The sequence below is a fragment of the Dermacentor albipictus genome, chromosome 4 (genome assembly GCF_038994185.2).
Source record: "Dermacentor albipictus isolate Rhodes 1998 colony chromosome 4, USDA_Dalb.pri_finalv2, whole genome shotgun sequence".
NCBI lineage: Eukaryota > Metazoa > Arthropoda > Arachnida > Ixodida > Ixodidae > Dermacentor > Dermacentor albipictus.
Window position 1 is genome coordinate 120,988,287 of NC_091824.1, and position 20,285 is coordinate 121,008,571.

Consider the following 20,285-nt stretch of genomic DNA (forward strand, 5'->3'; position numbering starts at 1 on the left):
CTATTTGAAGATCGAAGGTTTCACTAGTTCCAAGTCTTCCAGAACCGTCCAGAGCACCAATTGGCCTAAATACAAAATAATAATGGAAGACTGTTGTCGTGACGGCACCTCTTATAACCTACAGGGCGCGATAAAGGATGCCATACAAACAACCACGCATCTGCTTTCGACGAGTTCTTCCCGCACCGATTTCGACATTGAACTATCAAAACTTCGAGCCATTCGCCGTCGTGCGGAGCGAAGATATAGACGCACGAAGTCAAATCATGATTTGAGATTGGCTAGACGAACACAAAAGAAAATACAGCGTCACATGAACAAGCTGGCTTCGCGACAATGGGCATCCTTTTGCGAGTCCCTGGATCCGCGAAAACCATTGTCGCTTCTATGGAGGACTGTTCGTGGCCTTCGCACAACCTCTGGTCAGCGCCACCCGTTTAAATCATTGGCACTTTATCTACAATGTAGAGAAATTGACGTCGCTGAATCTTTCTGCAGAAAGATTGCTGGCGAGGCAAATTCCGATGGAACGGGTACGGGAACCCTCGACCACCCACCGTTCTCACGCGATCCCCGCATGGAATTCCCTTTTTCTATGGAAGAACTAGAAGCTGCGCTGGCTTTGTGCAGGCGTTCTTCAGCGCCAGGACCTGACGGCATTACATACCGTGCCCTGTGTAACCTAGGAGACCAAGCTCGGAAGGCACTCTTGCTCCTGTACAACGACTCCTGGCAGACGGGTACGGTTCCGCAAGAGTGGAAGTCAACTCGCCTCATTCCACTTCTCAAAGCTGGCAAGTCGCCTTTGGACATTTCCTCATACCGTCCGATCGCACTTGCCAGCTGTGTCGGAAAAGCAATGGAACGAATGGTATTAACACGTCTGGAATGGTACTTAGAGTACTATGAAATCTATCCACAAGCTATGGCCGGATTTAGACGGGGCCGTTCGTCAACAGACAGCGTTGTTGACTTGATAACCTTTGTGCAACACCAAAAGGCCTGTAAGCGTCTATCTGCTGCTCTGTTTCTAGACGTTAAAGGAGCTTATGATAATGTCACCCATGAAGCCATCCTTAGCACGTTAGAAGCCGTCGGACTTGGTGGCAAGATGTATATGTGGGTGTCCAGCTACTTACAGAGGAGATCATTCTACATGCACACAGAAAATGGCCCGACGTCCGAGCATTACGGTAGCCGAGGAGTCCCTCAAGGAGGAGTGCTTAGCCCGACTCTCTTCAATCTCACCCTCAGTGGATTAGTTTACAACCTGCCAAGCACCGTACGACTTTCCATCTATGCGGACGACATCTGCATTTGGGCATCAGGTGTGACACGACTTCAGCTTCGTGCTCGGCTTCAGAAGGCAGCCGCAAAGACATCTTGTTACCTTCGTCAACAAGGACTTGAACTTTCATGCGGAAAGTGCGCAATGGTGGCATTCACGAGGAAGCCAATGTCTGGTTACGGCGTATCTATTAACGGACAACTTATACCATACCGCAGAAGTCACAGGTTCTTGGGAGTCGTAATTGACAGAGACCTGTCTTGGACTCCGCACGTCAATTACGTGAAAAAGCGGCAGAATGCTATCTGTCACCTGTTCAGGTTCCTTGCAGGAAAAAGTTGGGGAGCATCTATACACGCTATGTTACAGTTGTACATGGCGTTGTTCGTTGGATTCCTGCGCTACAGCCTGCCTGCAATATCCAACACCTGCAAGACTAACCTGCGCACGATTCAGAGCATTCAAGCCCAAGCCCTTAAGATATGTCTTGGCTTACCACGCAGTGCATCAACGGCTGAAACCATTGCCCTAGCTACCCGATTACCCGATCACGACGCACATTGCCGTTGAGACAATGCGTATGCATCTCAGGCATTATGCTAGGACCCCTTCCCACCACTTGGCGAGCCTCACTGCTGCAAGGCCCCGCTCGACATTTAGCGGTATTGTTAGTGCACATCGTGCGTCGTTTACCTCAGGGTACGCACCGGCGGCCACGCCAGCGTTTCCTCCGTGGTGTTTGAGCCGTCCACAAGTTGAGATAATGATTCCAGGACTGCAGAAGAAGACAGATCTACCGGCCCCTGCTCTAAAACAGCTGAGCTTACTTCTTCTGCATGAAAAGTACAGCAACCACCTGCACATCTATACCGACGGATCGACTACGTCGTGCAGTTCTGGTGGTGCCGTGGTTATACCAACGCGAGGAATGACACTGCGGTTCAAGACATCGCATGTCACGACCTCAACGGCGGCAGAACTAACGGCCCTGCGTCGAGCACTGGAATTCATTGATTCGGAAAGACCCAGAAAATGGGCTGTGTTCTGTGATTCAAAACCGGCATTACAGTGCACGCAGTCAGTTCTCCGACACGGATGTCATGACCAATTGACATACGAAGTAGTGAAACTTCACCATGACGTCCAACAAAAAGGCCACGAAGTCATTTTTCAGTGGGTACCTGGCCACTGTGGAATTAGTGGCAATGATTCCGCCGATAACGCTGCTCGCACAGCTCATCAAGAAGAGCACAGCGTTCCGATTCCGCTTTCAAGGACTGACGCTGCAAGGCAGCTTCGACACCTGGCACGCAGCCTCACAGTGACCGAGTGGAACTCGCAAAACTTACGACTGACACGACTACATCGACTAAACCCCTCCCTGCAGCTCCGACCTCCACCCGGACTTCCTCGACGTGAAGCTACGCTTCTCTGTCGCCTTTGGTTAGGAGTGGCCTTCACAAAGGCATACTCTACATTAATTGGAGTGACTGACAGTGCAGCATGCGAGGTCTGTGGCACCGAAGAAAACATCGACCACCTGCTGTGCCACTGTCCAAGATATGCCCTAGAGAGACAAGAACTTGCCAAAGCTTTCCAAAAACTGGACAATCGGCCGCTTTCTGTGCAGGTGCTGCTGGAACACCGCCCCCATCGCCCGTCGGCCCATAAAGCGGTGAAGGCACTTTTGTGTTTCTTAAGGACGACGGGTTTGTGCGACCACCTGTGACTATTAAGGCAATTTTTGTAAAACCACACGCGTCAGCGAACTTGCCGCAATTTCCTTCTCTCCTTCCCTCCTCTCTCTCCCTGTGATCTTTGCTTTCCCCTTTCCCATTTCCCCGGTGTAGGGTAGCCAACCGGACGTTATTCTGGTTAACCTCCCTGCCTTCTTCTTTTCTCTTTCCTCCTCCTCCTCCGGCATCATTTAATGTTCGTTTCATTTCCACTCTTCTTGTATTAAAGAATTATTTGAACAATTACATTAGCAAACAAAAAAGAAAAAGAAAAGATACTGAAAGAGTTTTCTTGGGCTTGCAGTAAACACCTCAATGTTGGTGCACAACATTGCGGTGTCACAACAATAAAAATAATCACAAAACAAAGTATGCGGCAGATCCCACAGATAACTTTTTCATAACTAAAGGCTAGCACATTGCAGTTGCTGCGTACTTTTCTTAGTTGTTTTCTAGAATTCACTAAGTGAAAGCAACATAATAAAGAAGTAGCTCTATAGAGACAAATTTCTATAAACTAAGAGTGATATTTTTAAGAAACTGGTATGTTTATATGTTTGGTTGCTTTTCTATGGCAACGTTTTACCATAAATTCTCATTACTTCCTCAAGTTGGTTCAGCCTTTGCCACGCCGAAGGAAATGTTGCAGAAAATGCGACCCCGATGGAAAGCCGAGCAATTCATCGCATAGTCGCCGAAGCCAGCTCCATTCATTTTCCTGAGAAGCGGCTACGCTCGGCTCTTTGCAGACAGAGAGAAAGTGCCAACGCGGTCGATGTCCTTGGTCTTTAACACCACGCCTATTTCTCGCATCAGCGAATACCTTCAGCGCCCTTGACCCTCTAAGCTGCAGAATGAGCTCTCCTATACTCCAACCGTGCGAGTCTGAGTATACCTTATGCTGCTGGTTTGAAGCGCATCTCTCTTGTTATACGTATACCATGTGTTTTGGCAAAAACTTCAAGTACGAGTTACAGTTCCTTAAAAATGCGCAGTAGGGATTAAGAAGTTGTTTTTTCCCGTGCGCATTAATCTGACCGGCAGAAAGAAAATTTCGAGATTATCACCATATAATGCTTAAACTAACTAGCAGTCACGCATTGAATTCCTTTCTTTTTTTTTCTTTATTACATTGGGGCACAACTTGCAGCTGCAGAAACAGAAGTGGCCAAATCGTGCCCAGCTTAGGAATCCGGACACTAGCACCTGTTTAGAGGTATTCGTCTGCAACTGGTCGTAAGTCTTCAATCGTTTATGCTTCGTGCAGCTGCGTGTGCCGTACAGTTTCATATTAGGTGTGAAGCTGTTGGGCAGAACGGCTTTCGACAGTCGGGAGGTTGCTGATAATAACTACAAGGCACTCGATGCTTCTAGGAGTATTCAACGCTTGGCCTGATCGGGTAAAGGTTAGAACACTTTGTTTCTTCTAACTGTTTGCTAGCTAATGTGCTGCGGGCTTGAGCATACAACCTCGGTCCCTATGAACAAAACTTCTACGTATGTTTCCTGAATGGCCGGCGTTTGAGCGCCCGCTACTCGTAACAGTGCTATATGCGTGAGGACGAGATGGCAGCGGCAGCAATGGCTAGTCAAGGACGGGATTTACGCATTAGAAGCTTTGTGAGTTGGGGCAGTTATATTTATTCATATGCCTCTATCTGGTATTTCACAAGTGCACGCCTCCATACCCTGGACCCTAATTTACAGCTCCATATTCCGCCCGAGCTTCCACGACGTGACTGCACCCTTCTTGTCCGTCTATGGCTTGGGGTAGCATTTTCAAATGCCCTACTCTTTCCTTATCGGAATGGCCAACAACCCACTGTGTGACTTCTGCGGGTGCAACGAAACGATCGAGCATCTTCTTTGTCAGTGCTCTAGTTTTATCCCACAAAGAGCAGTCCTCTCAGCCACCTTAGACAAACTCGACAAGCGCCCAATGACCGAAAACAAGATCCTTGGAACCTGACCTACGCGAACATCAGCGCGATCCGCTATGAAGGCGCTGCTGCGATACTTGAAAGACACGGGACTTTCCGACAAATTGTGACTATACCCTGTGTGACGTAGGACTGTACGGTGACACTGCGTAAGACTAGGAACGCCTTTGCGGGCTGCGTGACAGTGCCCACAGAAATAGTTCATGTGTACGTGCGTGTGTGTGCTTAGGTATGTTTTTCTTTTTTTATCCTTCTTTCTTTATCACCTATTGCATCCCCTTGCCCCTCCCCCAGTACAGGGTAGCCAACCGGAGATAATCTCTGGTTAACCTCCCTGTCTTTCCTTTGCCTTTCTCTCTCTCTCTCTCTCTCTCTGGCATGCCAAGAATAATATCTGGGGCCGAGTTCAGGAAGCATTTCGTTCGTAGAGAGAGAGGGAGAGAGAGAAAAGGCAGGGATGTTAACCAAAAGCGCGTTTCCAGTTTGCGACCCTGCACTGGTATGGGGGATGTAAGGGTTAGGAGGAGTGCAAAGGGAAAGTGAAAGAAAACGCACGCCTCACTTGACAATGTCGACGGCAGAAGAAGTGGCAGCGCTTCGAGTCGAACTACACATTACCTTAATGATAAACCAACATACAAATGGTCCATTTTCTGCGACTCGAAGAGGGCGCTGCAATGCTTACTGTCAACCATACGGCACCGCCACATGAACATGAAGAGTTGGTGTGAAAACATTTCGTTCGTAAGTGCTCTTTGCCATCTGCAAGCCATCTTCGCTAATCATATGTCCGGTATCAGGATTGGCCAAAATTTTATCTTAAGAACAAATCAGCATAACAACTCTTTGTGAATACGGGTCCTGAAGTCGATCTGGCTATGGCTATTTCGATTAATATCAAGCCGAAAATAAAATTTTCTCCTTCCACTCCACAATTTGGCAGCCAAATAACGTAAAGTTTTTCGGTTGAAGAGCTGTTTGTCGTTAACCGGTCGCCTTTGTTAACAATATAGCTAACACCATGGTAGGCCGGAAGCTACTTTTAAGAACGATTCTAGCTTAAGCACAGTTTTACGAATACAGGTCCTGTGCCGTTAATATAATACTACGTAATATTAGTGCAGACGGCAGGCCAACGACGAATAGCTACTACGAGCGATAGAGTTTGTGAATTGTGCCCCTGATTCCCGAGCACTGAAGCGAGTGTATAGGCATATACACATACTCCGTTCCCGTCTTGTTTTCTTCGTCGGGAAAGTAAAAAAAAGGAAACAATATCAAATGTAAGCGGCTTGAATGAATGCAAATAAAATGGTCGCTGCACCGAATATTTCAGACACGAGTTGTTAGGCATCTCGGCGATTTCCCGAAGGCGTACCAAAAACACAGACAATGACGACGTTTAGATTCCCGAGCTCTTGGCAGCGAAAGAGAAAACAAGGAACACGTGGGCGAACTCGACTTGGCTTGCAGCCAGCAACCACAAAAGCTGCGGAATAGAGAACAGTTAAAGGATAACAGTTTGTTCTTTCTCGTTGCTTTCCCGTCAGGTCGTATTCTTAACAGTGCTTCGCGACCTCTTCCTCAAGGGCAAAACGCGTTCAAATAATGGCTCCATCGTGGTCACGACTACGCTGTAGTAGACGTATTCCCGCAGCTTGACTTTCGCATGAAGTAGTTCTGCAGAGCTGCGCTCTAAAGTCGGCTTGGTTTATTCATCTCTTTGTTTGTTTATTTGTTTGCTTACTTAGGTTTCGAAGTACGTGTATATGCGGCCGCTAACACTCTAAGCGCTGCTTGGTTCGTTCCGCGTTTTACTCTCGTCCTTGAAACTCTGGTTCACAGGCGTAGAATAAACGATAAGGGTGGGCGTACCAAAGAAGCTCAAAATAATATCGGGTGGGACACACCCGGGTTACTGTGCCAGCCCCCTCCATTCTCGCTGAGAGGCTGTGTCCATGGTTATTCTGAAGGAGAATGCGCAGACGCTTGCTCAAGTGATGCATTAGTCTAATCAAATGCAGTTGTTCTTTGTGAGCAGTGATGGTTTTATGATCAGCCCACGAGGAGTTCTCGTTTTCCAGAAAGAATAATCGCACTTGTAATTCAAAGGGGAGGCGAGCATAAAGGACAGGCGCTGATTAACAAGTGACAAATTTATTAAGAACAACAACGAATAAATGCAAAAGGTCAGCCTGAACACGCATACATGCACGTTCCTAATAAAACTGTCAGTTCTTATACAGTGCCTACGCTTTATATTTCTCTCTGGTAGGCTTGCATCACTATTGAGCTGCAAGCAATATCAACGTCAACCAAGTTGGCCAGCTGTACACTTTTCTACACTTCAGAGAGAACCAATGACGACCAGTACCAGCAATATTTGCGAGTTCATTGATTCTGCTTTCGTTGAGACTCGTCCTTCTCAACTACCCTCGCTGCTCGGCATTTCCCTCCAAGTAACTCCAGTGGTCTACTGAGCCAATACGCGAAGGAAGCGACATCTTCATCAAGCAGTTACGTGATCAGCAAGCTGGTTAGCACAAACATTTTGATTCCAGGTAAGTTCGCCGGTGCATAAAGCCTTCGCGGTTAATTTTTGACAGGCGTAGTGCATTTGTGTCCGAGAATCACAACACAAGTCTAAACATATGCATTTCTTCTATGTTTCAACAAATTATACCAAATTGCTTCTTTTTTTTCGTTTTCTTATTGGCAAGCTCTGCGTTGTTAGACGCGCCGTTGTTTTTTTTGGAGGGCCAGCGCTAGTGCCTGTGATACAGCTTCTCTATTTGTTTTTGTTTTTTTCATTATTATCGCTTAACTACTTTGCCATCATCGCACTTCTGACAAAGTAAGTTGGTAAACAAGCTCGACCACCTTACATAAAAACCGCCGAGCGTAACTGTTGCGCTGAATCAGTGTACTTCTACATGAAAAGAAAATGGCAAAGCTCACGGGTCATGGGTGGCTAAGCGAAAAAAAAAAAAATCTGCCGTGAGAATCCACTTGCTGTGTACAGCTCATTACATCAATGATACGCCGGCAAGACGAGACGAAGTTTAACTGACAGCCTGGGAATGCTTCTCCGTTACTCGACGCCCGAAGTTATCACACAGAAGTTATCTCTCCCTCTCTCTCACACACACACACACACACACACACACACACACACACACACACACACACACACACACACACACACACACACATATATATATATATATATATATATATATATATATATATATATATATATATATACCTCACCATAACAACGCTCCGTGCGCTGATGCTTGATCAAAGCCGGAGGGGAGGCACTGGACAAGCAAAACGAACACACATTAGCACCTATCTTTCAGCTATGGTATCACACATGAAATAAAGCCCTATACGCTCCCTTTGCCACCAGTGGGTCTTTGGTTCTCGGCTGACCTGAGTAAATTCGCAAGCCCACTTCGTGATCTAATTCTCGCCTTCCACTGATTAAGTTAACAGCGCGAAGTGCACTTAGCTGGCGAGCGTGGCCTAATTATTTTCGATGTTGTCAACGTCACACAGAGAAAAGCGAAGTAATACGGCGAGTGCAGTGCGATATAGAATGAGCTGCCTTTTTCCCATTGTGTTACGTATTTAACGTTAAGTAAGTGTAGTCCTTAAGAGAATGACTTTCATTAGGACCCACATTTCGCCATTCTTAGAGCTAATCGATTAAACTTTCTGCTTAAGGACAAAGTCGCTCGGTCCAATAAACTTCGAAACTAAATCTGACTCACAGAAAAGAAGAAGAAAAAAGGCTGTCGGTAATGGCACACGCCACTCCAAATAATCTCACAACGCAGGCTTGTCGAGGGAAAATCTTATTAGATCGCAATCAAGCAGGCAGAAGAACTACAAAGGAAGGAGATGCTGGCTGTAATGACAAGCTTAACATGTTAGCTTAACTGACAGTCGACAGCTTCTAATTGCGCACTCCGCGTCACAAGTGCCCAGCTGCGTGGTGCCCAGAGACAAATGACCGTAGAAATAAATCATCGCCATCATGTGGTCATCACGACGGTGGTATATAAAGCGCCCAAGAAAACGCACCAGAACCTGCAACTGCGCCACGACAAAGACTTTTCTTTCTTATTTAGTACACCAAACGCAAACGCAGAAATAACCAAGGGCGCTGTAACTTAACTCTATTTCCAACTGTTTCTATTCCATTTCCTCCGTTAGCCCTCCGTGGAGGAGGAGGAAAGAGAAAAGTAGAAGGCAGGGAGGTTAACCAGAATAACGTCCGGTTGGCTACCCTACACCGGGGGAATGGGAAAGGGGAAAGCAAACATCACAGGGAGAGAGAGGAGGGAAGGAAAGAAGGATATTGCGGCGAGTTCGCTGACGTGTGTGGTCTTACAAAAATCGCGTTAATAGTTAGCCCTCCGAGATTGATCAAACATTCTGGGGGCTACGCTCACTTCGCCTCTCTGTCACATGACGTCACAAAAGAGAGAGAGAGAGAAAATAATGTAGAGAAAGGCATGGAGGTTAACCAGAGGTAGTTCCGGTTGGCTACCCTGCGCAGGGGGAAGGGTTAAGAGGGATAAAAAGAGAAACAGAGTAGAAGGGGGAGATAGAAAGAAAGGGAGACAAGCACGAACCAAGCGCGTACACTACAGAGCGGTAGGGGGCGGCATTCTTAGAGTCTGTCGTGAAGCCCCGTGGACCGCAAGAACCTTACTAGCGCGAGTAAGGCCTTCAACGCGGATGTTCTTTCGGAGCATTGGCCTAAAGCTTTTAGTTCTGAAAGTGGACGATTGTCCAACTGGTCCAGCACTCTGCACATCACTTGTCTCTCAGCACTGTATCGCGGGCAGACACAGATAATGTGTGCGAGCGTCTCGTCGATGTTACATGTGTCGCACGTGGGGCTGTTGGCCATTCCTATGAGGAAAGCATAGGCGTTTGTAAAGGCAACGCCTAGCCACAGACGGTAGAGCATAGTCTGGTCACGTCGGGGTAATCCAGGCGGGAGGTGCATCCGTATGTCCGGAGACAACGAACGCAACCGACACATTGTGAAAACATTCGAGTCCCACAGGGGCAAAGTACACTCACGGGTCATCAATCGCAGCTGAGCCGCAGCGTCTGTTCGCGAAAGCGGAATGAAGACTCGTTGACCACTTTCATGTGCAGAACGGGCGGCTTCGTCGGCGTGGTCATTCCCGCTGATGTTACAATGTCCTGGAAGCCACTGAAAGATTATGTTGTGTCCCTTGTCATAGCTTTGGTGATATATGTGCCGAATTTCTGAGGCCAGTTGTTCATTCGGTCCGTGGCGCATTGGGCTTCGTATGCACTGAAGGGCTGCCTTGGAGTCAGTAAAGACTGTCCATTGTTGCGGTGGCTTCTGCTTAATGAAATCAAGTGCAGCACGGAGCGCCGCGAGTTCTGCACCCGTCGATGTGGTCACACATGAAGTTCTTAATTTGATTTCCTCAGATTGTGCTGGGAATATGACTGCAGCAGCAGAGCTGTTGAGTTTTACTGAACCGTCCGTGTATACATGTTGGCGGAATCTGTGCACGTTGTGAATGTGCTCCAAAGTTGCTTGTTTCAAAGCTTGCAATGGCGCTCCAGCTTTCTTTCTGATTCCTGGAATTGTCAGTTCAACTTCCGGCCGGTGCAGACACCACAATGGATCTGACAATCGTGCAGCGGGCGTAAATCCTGATGGCAAGTACGATTGATGTCTTTGAATAGTTTTAGCAAAGGTTGAAAGTGGCCTCTTTGCTGGCAAGCAAGCAAGATGGTGTGAGGGAATCCGAGTCAAGTGTCGGATGTGCGCTCTCAGGACATCTGTATCAATGTATACTGTCAAAGGAGCGTCTCTGGCTATGGCCACTGTCGCAATCGATGACGTAGTTTTGGGAAGACCGAGACAAGTCCTGAGTGCTTGGGCTTGCACGCTCTGTAGTTTGCGAATATTCGTGGTGCAAGTATTTCCTATTACAGGTAAGCTGTACCGCAGGAAGCCCAAAAACAGTGCTTTATATAGTTGCAACATTGATGGTACTGTTGCGCCCCAGGACTTGCCGCCGAGAAACGCAAGAAGGTCCACAATGGCGGCCAAACGCTTTGCCATGTACGAGATGTGAGGGCTCCAAGACAAGTCTCTATCAATGATGACGCCAAGAAATCGGTGCGTTCGTCTATATTGTATAATTTGGTCATTAATCCGCAAAGCATACGGGGCCATCGATTTGCGAGTAAAAGCAACCAGTGCACATTTCTCAGCGGAAAGCTCCAGGCCTTGTCTTCTTAGGTATCTTGACACAACTGTTGAGGCTTTCAGAAGTCGTGCGCGAACTTGTACACGTGTCACGCCTGAAGCCCATATGCAAATGTCGTCTGCATATACGGAGAGTTGTACGGTTCGCGGTAACGAATCAGCGAGACCAACGAGCACCAGGTTGAAAAGGGTAGGGCTGAGTACTCCGCCTTGCGGTACACCACGACTGGTATAGCTAGATGGCGTTGGTCCATCTTCAGTCAAAATAAAGAAAGATCTTCCATTCAAATAGTTGCATATCCAGCAAAAGGCGTCACAAAAACGTCACAAAAACCAGCAAAACGTCCCATCTCAAGACGATGTGTACTCACTCATTATGCATGATAAAGTCAAACCAAATAAAAATATTTATTATAATACGATTATAATCACAAACACAGATTATAATCACGTTGGAATGGAATAAACTTACGTTGTCGGCGCCCCAAGGCACTATGCACATGTGAAATGACAAATTGACGAAGCGCGAGCCCTAAGATAAGGACTGCGAACAGCATTCGATCACAGAACACTCGTTAACGTTTGCGCCGCAGTGGAAAACAGATAGTTCTAAATCAGCAACGAGATCGCATTAAACAGTAGCGAAAATAACTACATTACAATGTAGCCACCGTGCCGAAAAGGAGTACAGTGAAGAATTAGTGGAAGAAGCCCTCTAACTTTAATACAGTCTTACTTATCTGACAAAAGTCCATGTGAATGTATCAGGAAACACAAATCACCTTTATTATCAATAACAACAGGCATACCGCAGGAAAGCGTGTTGGGACTACTTCTGTTTAACGTGTACATTAACAGCATTGTAAACATCTATTCAACTGTAAAGTTCGTCATATAGTACGAAGATGATGACACCATGATTATTTCTGGTCCTGACGAGAACAAGCTCGCAATTAAATGTAACCTCATACTTGATAAATTGTTAACTGGTCCATGTCGAACTCATTTATAATTAACCGCTTAAAACCAAAAGTTATGTTTCCTTTTTTTCACGCCAGAAACAAGGAAGTGAGAACAGAACACGTCATTAAATGTGGCGATGATTAATTTAAATAGTTGAGAAACATACATTGCTCGGTGTAACATGTACTTCAAATCTTACATGGTATACACATATTTCACGCTGTGTAAAAGCCTTGCATCAGTCAGCGATGCAATGTCGCGGAGCCGTGGGTCTCTTCCTTGAAACGTTAAAATTCAAATGCATTATGCAGTGTTCTTTTCTGGAACTAATTATTGTAGCTTAGCCTGGTTAACGACAACTAAATCCAACATACAATGCATACCTAGATACAAGTTTCAATAATGCAAAAAAAAAAGCATTCCACATGTCGCCAGCCTTGAATATTGCGAATCTATTGTGAACGATTCGTAAAACATTTAACGTAATTAGCATAAAAAACGTGTATGACTACCGTGTTCTATCATCTTCTTATTATTATAAAATATAATGACGCCAAATAAACGGACACCCACAAGTGAAGAGAACGGGACAGGGCGCCACTCGCAACTGTCCCGTTCTCTTCTCTTGTGTGCGTCCGTTTATTTGGCGTCTCTATATTTTATAATGAACAGCTACCAACTAACCCAACAGGAAGTGCTTTTAAGTCTTCTTATTATGCAAACCAACTCTTTAGGCAGTTTTTAGAAAGAGTGGTGACCTTATTATGCAGAGATCGTCCCACGCTATTACGGAGTCGACTTCAGCGCTCCAGGACAATCATGTTAACTAAAAAGAAAAAGAAAGAAAATAAAAAACGCCAGGCCTGCATTGACACACAAAAAAAAAGGAGTCTAGGAACACTTCATCAGAACTACAGACAATACTGCAGCGTTGACGCGCACCAGCTGGCACACGTAGAAGTCGAAACAGCGCTAAAGAATGGGAATAGGCCGTAACAGAAACGTCAAGGCACTGTTGTCGACGGTGTTCTCGGTTTGTCCCGTTATTTCCCGGTGTTTCGACACTAGACAAAAGGTGTCTCTAATGGCGCCGGACTGGGCCTCATAGCCTAATTATACAGCACGGCATACAGCAGCGTGACTGCTGAAACTGACTCAACTGAGACAAATTTAGCAAGAAACCATGACACGCTAAAGGTAAGATTGGCTGGAAATTCTTTACTGGACGATCATGCGGTAGCATTCTTGGTTGTCGCTGACCAAAAAATGAAAACAAAAATGCATTCCTGCACCCCATACGGACGCCAGCTTGAGAAGGCTTGGGTATCAGTCGGAGTGATTTGACGTACATAGGACTGAGATTCCCGTCGTTTTTTGGCAAAGGTATTGATAGTACACTGAATATTCGGAGATATCAGTTGTATGCAAAGAAGACAGATTTCATTCTGTTACCAGAATTTCCACGTCCTCTTTTTGACGTCGTTGTCATGTTGCTTAATTCGCCTGTTTAGAACATTTTGTTTTTCCCTATCGGACGCGCCTGTTCCATACAACTCTTGACACTGCACATGACAGTGCACTTTGGTGTACAAGAAACCTACTTGTTATTGCGTTCCAAACTATCACAGGGTAATTTTTTTCCGTCATTCTTTTTTGCATAGTACTTCGCCTTCCTTCTACTCTTCTGCATTTAATTATTTTTACGTCAGCGGCTTCCTTGCTTCCGCGCAAATGTGGCACAGCCTCCTTCAAATTTTCTCCGTTTCGTTTTCGTCGAAATTTCGTTTTCCGCCGGGAACCCCAAGCGTCCTTCCAGCGAGCTACTTTCTGTGCTCTAAAACCAATTTCTTTGGGCTAACAGGAGGAAACTTAAGTGTCTTCAAGTATGTCTGGCGATACTTCACACCGGGTTTACGTATAGATGCCACAAAGAACCGTGCGAGCTCTGGAGTGGGCGCTGATTTTATGAAACTGCTTTTGTTCGCCCAGATGAACTCGCCATTAGCAGCGCATCCCCAAATAAAAATATATCTACTTCAAGGATGTCTGCAGCTGCAGATGCCTTTCCTTCACATGTCGTTACACAGAGCGAGTGGAATGTCCCTAAATAAGAATTTGTGGCGGCGCACATAGTGGAGCGTGCACTACAGCGGCGCCTCTCTACAAGCCACCAGCGGTCTCTTCACTGCAGTGTCTCTGTCCCCACGCGTTCAACAACGAGCATTGCAGGTAAGCAGAGGCTTGCAGCGCTCCGGCGGCATGATATCGGAATACTAAGGTGTGCCAATACGGAAAAAAAAATGAGAGCAGGACGCGAAGTCGTGAACACTGCAAATTATCTGCGCAGGTGAAGAGCTTCTCGCGGCCGCGGTTATATACGGCGCGTCGTGTACCGAAAGCCAAGCGCTGCTTCGTTAGGGTTTCATTCTGTCGTGAATACACTTGGGACAGCACTAGTTTTATAGAAACTAGCCATTCAAAACCATTTTAAGTTGTACTTTAATATGCTTACACGGAACAGCTGTTCTGTACAGTTTTTTTTCTTCTGTTCCTGCTACAATTCATACTAAGGTACTTACCTTCAAGCTGAAAGAAAGATTCAGAACGCGAATGCAGATCCTCTGAAAAAGAAATTATGCAGATACAACGGAGATGTTACAATCTATGTGAATCGAGGCGTTCGTTAAGCGGGGCAAATAAATGCAGCATGCTGTCCTCCGGGAACGGCCCGCTTTTCACTATGCAATCTGCGGTATCGGCCCAGTACCGGCCCAGACGACTGGAACTACCTTCCCGCCTCCATCGCTACCATCTGTGACGCCACTAAATTCAAGACGACTGCCAACGACGTCATATGCATTCATATTCATCGATGTAATGCCCTCGGACAATGTAAATATCCAAATAAATTAATAAATATTCACTACAAAATAAATAAATAAATAAATAAATCGTATTTCTCTAGAAAACACAGCCGGTCTCCGGCACAACCGTAGGGGTAGTACCAGAAGTCTATGTATAAGCCCATTCGTTATGTGGGTGCTGTCCTATGCTATTCGGCAAGAAAGCACCAGCATCACTGACCGCGGTCAGAAAAGTCCGGTAGTGTTCGCCAAAGAAACTTTCGCTTTAAAGCAAGCGAAACTGAACGGCCGCCTTGCATAGGAAAGGTGATCCCCGTGGAATGCATTCATCCCCACGTGTGCACCACAGAGCTGCGCAGGGAAAGCGAACTCGAAAGTCGAGCTTTTACGCGCGCGCCCGTGCGAGCCGAACAATGCGACGAGCAGTCCGGCCGATTCGCTTGCCCTTGATCATCTTTCACGCTGAGGAAGCGTGGTCAGAACGCGCTGTAGCGAGAGTTCCGACTTGGAGCGGTGCCACCGGGGAACAAAGGAACCGAACGAATCCGAGCTCCGGAACGCGAAGCACGCGAGTCCGGGATGCGGACCTCGGTGCGCCATCTATACACAACGGACGCCCGCGGAGCACTCCCATGGAACACGAATACGAGACAAAGAAAGAAAGAAAGAAAGAAAGAAAGAAAGAAAGAAAGAAAGAAAGAAAGAAAGAAAGAAAGAAAGAAAGAAAGAGAGAGAAGGATTCTATTGAGTAAATGGCACGTATGCGCGAGAGGGCGCATCGGCTTGAAAAGGTGTAAGCAACCTGCACGTTTGTAAACAAAGGGACCATTATTATTATTATTATTATTATTATTATTATTATTATTATTATTATTATTATTATTATTATTATTATTATTATTATTATTATTATTATTATTGTATATTATAGTGTACTACTGTGTATATTATGGTATTTAATCGACTTCAACTTGAGCCTGATTCACCTTTAAACTTTTTTTTTTTATTTGAGCCCGGTAGATTTATTTAAAGCTCGTCTGTTTTAGTGGTGATCGGCGGACTTTCTCCGCTTTCTGCGCCGATGCACAGGCACGCGCTCTGGCGCAAGCGAGTTACAGAGAGGGTTATACGCGCATGCTTTCACGCGAGAGCTTTGTGGCGTCCGGAGGTTTAGGTGTTGTAGTCGGTGGCGGCGTTGTGACGCGTTTCTCACCCACACTGTTATGCAGATCGTTGCCCTGGCTGTGGCAGCTCGCCCACAATCTTCCGCGTCACGATTGAGTGCACTGCAAACCTTTTTCCACCCTTACCAACTCTCCTTTACCCCCTACGCAACAAACAGCTGTGGGACGATGCCCTCCGCGACGGACCTCCCGAGGTCCTCCGAGCTGTGATACAACGGGCTCGAAACATCGCCGGAATCATCTTAGGGACCCTGGACTGAGGGTTCCTCCCACACTGCTCTCGCCATTCAAATATTATTAATAAAGATGTTTTACTCTCTCTCTCTCTCTCTCTCTCTCAGTCGTCTCGGTTGCCGGGTGCGTTCGTTGCCAAAATCCACTGCTCGGCGGTTGTTGAGATGCGTCGTTTCGTCTTGCCTACTCACCACCGCTTCGCTTGAACCGACTGCCGCAGTGCTTGAAAGCGAATGGTCGGAGGAGTAAATTGGTTCCGCAGAGTAAACGATCGGAGAAGAGCGTGCAGATTCACAGGCACTGACCCGCCTATGTCATTTCCGTTGTCGTCATTCCATCCCGATCACACTGCCGTCGTTGCGTTGTCATCGACGTCGTCGCCATTTCATCGTCGTGAAACCGTATATTTGTCGAAACCACCACCGACCTCGTTCTCACGATGTCATGTCGTCTACCAGTACATGTCGACGATAATTTGTGTCGCCATCATCAAACACTGTTATCGACACCAACAGTGTGCTTCAGAAGTTTTGCGTTGGTTCGTTTGATTTACGGAGTCTGCAAAGCTATTCGCCACCCAAAATTAATACACCAAAAATAGCCGGCAAACTTTCCGGAAGGGAGCAGTGGGAGACTTGGCTTGCCAGCGAGGATCGGGAGATGCAACTAGCGCTCCTCGACCACTGTGAGAATTATCTTCGATGACTTGTTTTCTTTTCTTTTCTTCGTCGCGCCCTAATCTTGGGCGTACAGACGCTTTCCGGCAACTTAGGCAGCCGTTCCGACCGCTGCAGATTATGCAGTGGCACATCGTATTTGAAGCGTTAAATTCTTTGTGACTATCCGATCCTTCAATCACTGGACCATTGGTTGAAAGTATACTTCTATAGAAGAAATGCGCTGCGGGCGGTGTAAGGGAAGTAAGGGGGTGAATTGTGGGTGTGTGCGTCAAGGAGTGAGAGGAGGATTGCGGTGAGGTGAAGGGAGGCAGAGGGGAAGAGGGAGTGGAAGAGGAATCGCATGCTCCGGCTGCGCGCTGCGTAAAGGCTGTTTCACATGCTGTGATTGGAGCGAAAAATATGGGTGCATGTCTCGTGTGCTTTTTGTGTCCGTGCCGTTCTGCCTATGCTACAACAAACTACAAGAGGATCTATCAACAAGCCCACGTAGGTGTCCTTCATCGCATATGCAGTATTCGGAATTCGGCTGCAGTGAAGTCGTCAAATCAGCGCAGAGACCCTCGCGTTAGCCGTGCTTAGCGACAGCTTCCGAAGAAATGATATGTGTATATAGCTAGTAATTGCGCATAAGTAGCTCCTGCTCCTAGCCATATTCTTGCACCAAATTTAGCAGCAACCACTAACCCGCTGACGTTTGCCCTTGAAGGAAGCTGCGTATTACCTGTATGTGATCACAGAACGCACAATGGAATTTGTGTTGTCATGTGTAATTGTAATGTGTACAATACTCTTTAATCCGATGCAACACGGACTATACAATGTCTGCTTATGCAGCGCGCCAGTCACAACTTTAATTTCATTTAAGTATACGTAGCTAGGCGAACTCATTCGAACATCAACTCACTAAGACTTGGCCCGACCCTTGAAGCTGAGTTCGTGTGAGGCTGAGTTCGTGTGAGCCTGGGTCTGAGAAGCTCGGCTGAGTAGAAATTTGGTGAATATGAGTCAGAGTAAGCTTATCTGAGTAACATTTTGATGAATAGGAGTCTGAGCAAGTTCGGCTGATTACAAATTTGGTGAATATGAGTCAGATCAAGTTTAGCTGAGTAAAATGTCGATGAATATGAGTCGAACAAGCTCGGATGAGTAGAAATTTGGTGAATATCAGTCCGAGCAAGCTTGGGTCTGAGCAAGTTAGGCTCAGTAGAATTTCGAGGAGCCTGCGCACACATGCCATTAGAACACGCCGCGGAATAAAACAGCAAGCATCTGCATCTCACAATTTGACAAAAACATGATTCACATACACAAATATCATGCGGTCTTTGTACACCTTGCAAGTTGCACGATACTTATTTTATAGAGACAGTAATGACGAGATATGGTCATATGAGTTTGGATAGTATTACATGTAATTGCAAACTCATTAGCAACTTTGCCTCCGTCCTGTTGGGCACGGCCTGTGTCTCGTGATACGCCTGTACACTTTCTTAGCTGTGGACGCGCAAGAACCATCCGCACTTGAACAGATGCTACCATTCACAGGAAGGCATGCAACCGGCTCATTTCACTGCACGATTTTGATTTGCTTTTGCTTAATATGGTATCTACTGTTTATAAAAACAAGGTGTTCGCCTGTTTTTCACACTGTTGCATTTATTTTACAGGAGGTAGAGAGAGAAGCAAGGAAAGGCAGGGATGTTTACGGCAAAGTAGTCTCTTCGAATATCGCAATATGTTACGACCAGAATAAACAAAAGAAATTCTATGCATCCAAGTAAGTGAAATATGCAGTTACCTTTTAAAGCCAGGGCTCATACAGGTACAAAAAGGATGCAAAGCCTGCAATACATCGAAGGTTTATTGGTTTCTGTGTAGGAAAAAAAATTATACATAAAAAAAGAGATAGAACCGCTTAAATTATGCTTATTGCTCATCAACATTTCGAAAACAAATTGATGATACCGTCTATTCATAGCCAAAGCGTTAAATATGCTATTGTAGAAAATTAATTACAATATATAGTCTGCACGTTTGTTTTCTGAGCTTGATAAGCAGTCGCGTCTCGCAGCGAAAGCAAGAGAACCTTGAAATGAGATATAATTCACCGAAAAGAATACCCTTGAAAGGCGAAGCCAACTGACTGCAACTAAATATGTTCGCGCGTATAGCGCGACGTTGAAGCGTTGGATACTATGCTGTCATGTCATATCCCCTCGACCCACCATTCTTCGATCGTAGTTGTACATTCCTTAAACTGCTCAGTCTGTAGTAACTTACGGCTCTACAAATGCGGTGTTTTCGTATATCGCGAGTATCTTGTACGCAACAAACCAGATGATTGGAACGACATCCGAAGGCCATGTCGTCTCGGGAGGGACACTTCGTAGTGTATTTCCAACTTGCAGCGCGTGCGAACAACAGAAGGGAACACAAAAGTATGTAATATCAGCCCCCCAATAGAATGTCAAAAAGAAAAAAAAAGCGTCACCTGATTAGCAATGTAGCGTGTCAACAAGCGCATAAAAATCACAGAACCGAATTTGACGTACAAGTTTTTACCTTCCTTGTTCGCGTGTGGGCGCATTGATAGTACGTACCGCTTGCGCAATCCACGACTTCCCCCAATTAGTTGCACTGTTCAAGGCTTGTTGAGCCAATGTTTATAGATAAAATATTACCTGTAAATGTTGTGTTGAGCGACCGCGACGCCATTTCCCAAAACAAACAGCGAAATAGCTCTCGCGGTTCTCAGCGCAATTTGGACAAAAGATAGCAGCGATCACTGCAACGTGCGACCAACCGGTTGGTCGCAGTCGCAGAAGGGAGAGGGAGGGGGGGGGGGGGGGTTGACACCTGCGACTGCGATTTCCATCGCGTGGGACCGAAATAGCACTTCCAATGGGATGAAAACTGCCTCATGTAAAACAGGCTTAAGGCGCTGAGTCGTGCTCCCTAAAGGGTTGCACAAAATATCGCCTCTTCCTTTCAACAATCACTCTCTCGCTCTCTCTCTCTCTGCGAGTGACAGCAAATTGTACAATGAATGGCTCATACAGCCATCTGTACAATACACCTACCGTTGTGCCAGTGGCCGGCTCTGTGCTCTGCAAAATTACCCT

At 46.2% G+C, this 20,285-nt stretch overlaps 1 protein-coding gene across 27 annotated transcripts in view; it reads right to left on the reverse strand.

The window, feature by feature from the left end:
• Positions 1-20,285, reverse strand: part of LOC135917748 (uncharacterized) — a 162,631-nt gene that overhangs the window by 53,045 nt on the left and 89,301 nt on the right. For 8 of the 27 annotated variants that reach the window (XR_010569397.2, XR_010569395.2, XR_010569393.2 and 5 more), the window contains one exon: positions 8,235-8,284. The exons of the other annotated variants lie outside the window; for them this stretch is intronic. The gene's annotated coding sequence lies outside the window, so the exon portion shown is untranslated. The remainder of the gene's footprint in view (positions 1-8,234; positions 8,285-20,285) is intronic. 27 annotated transcript variants of the gene reach the window in all.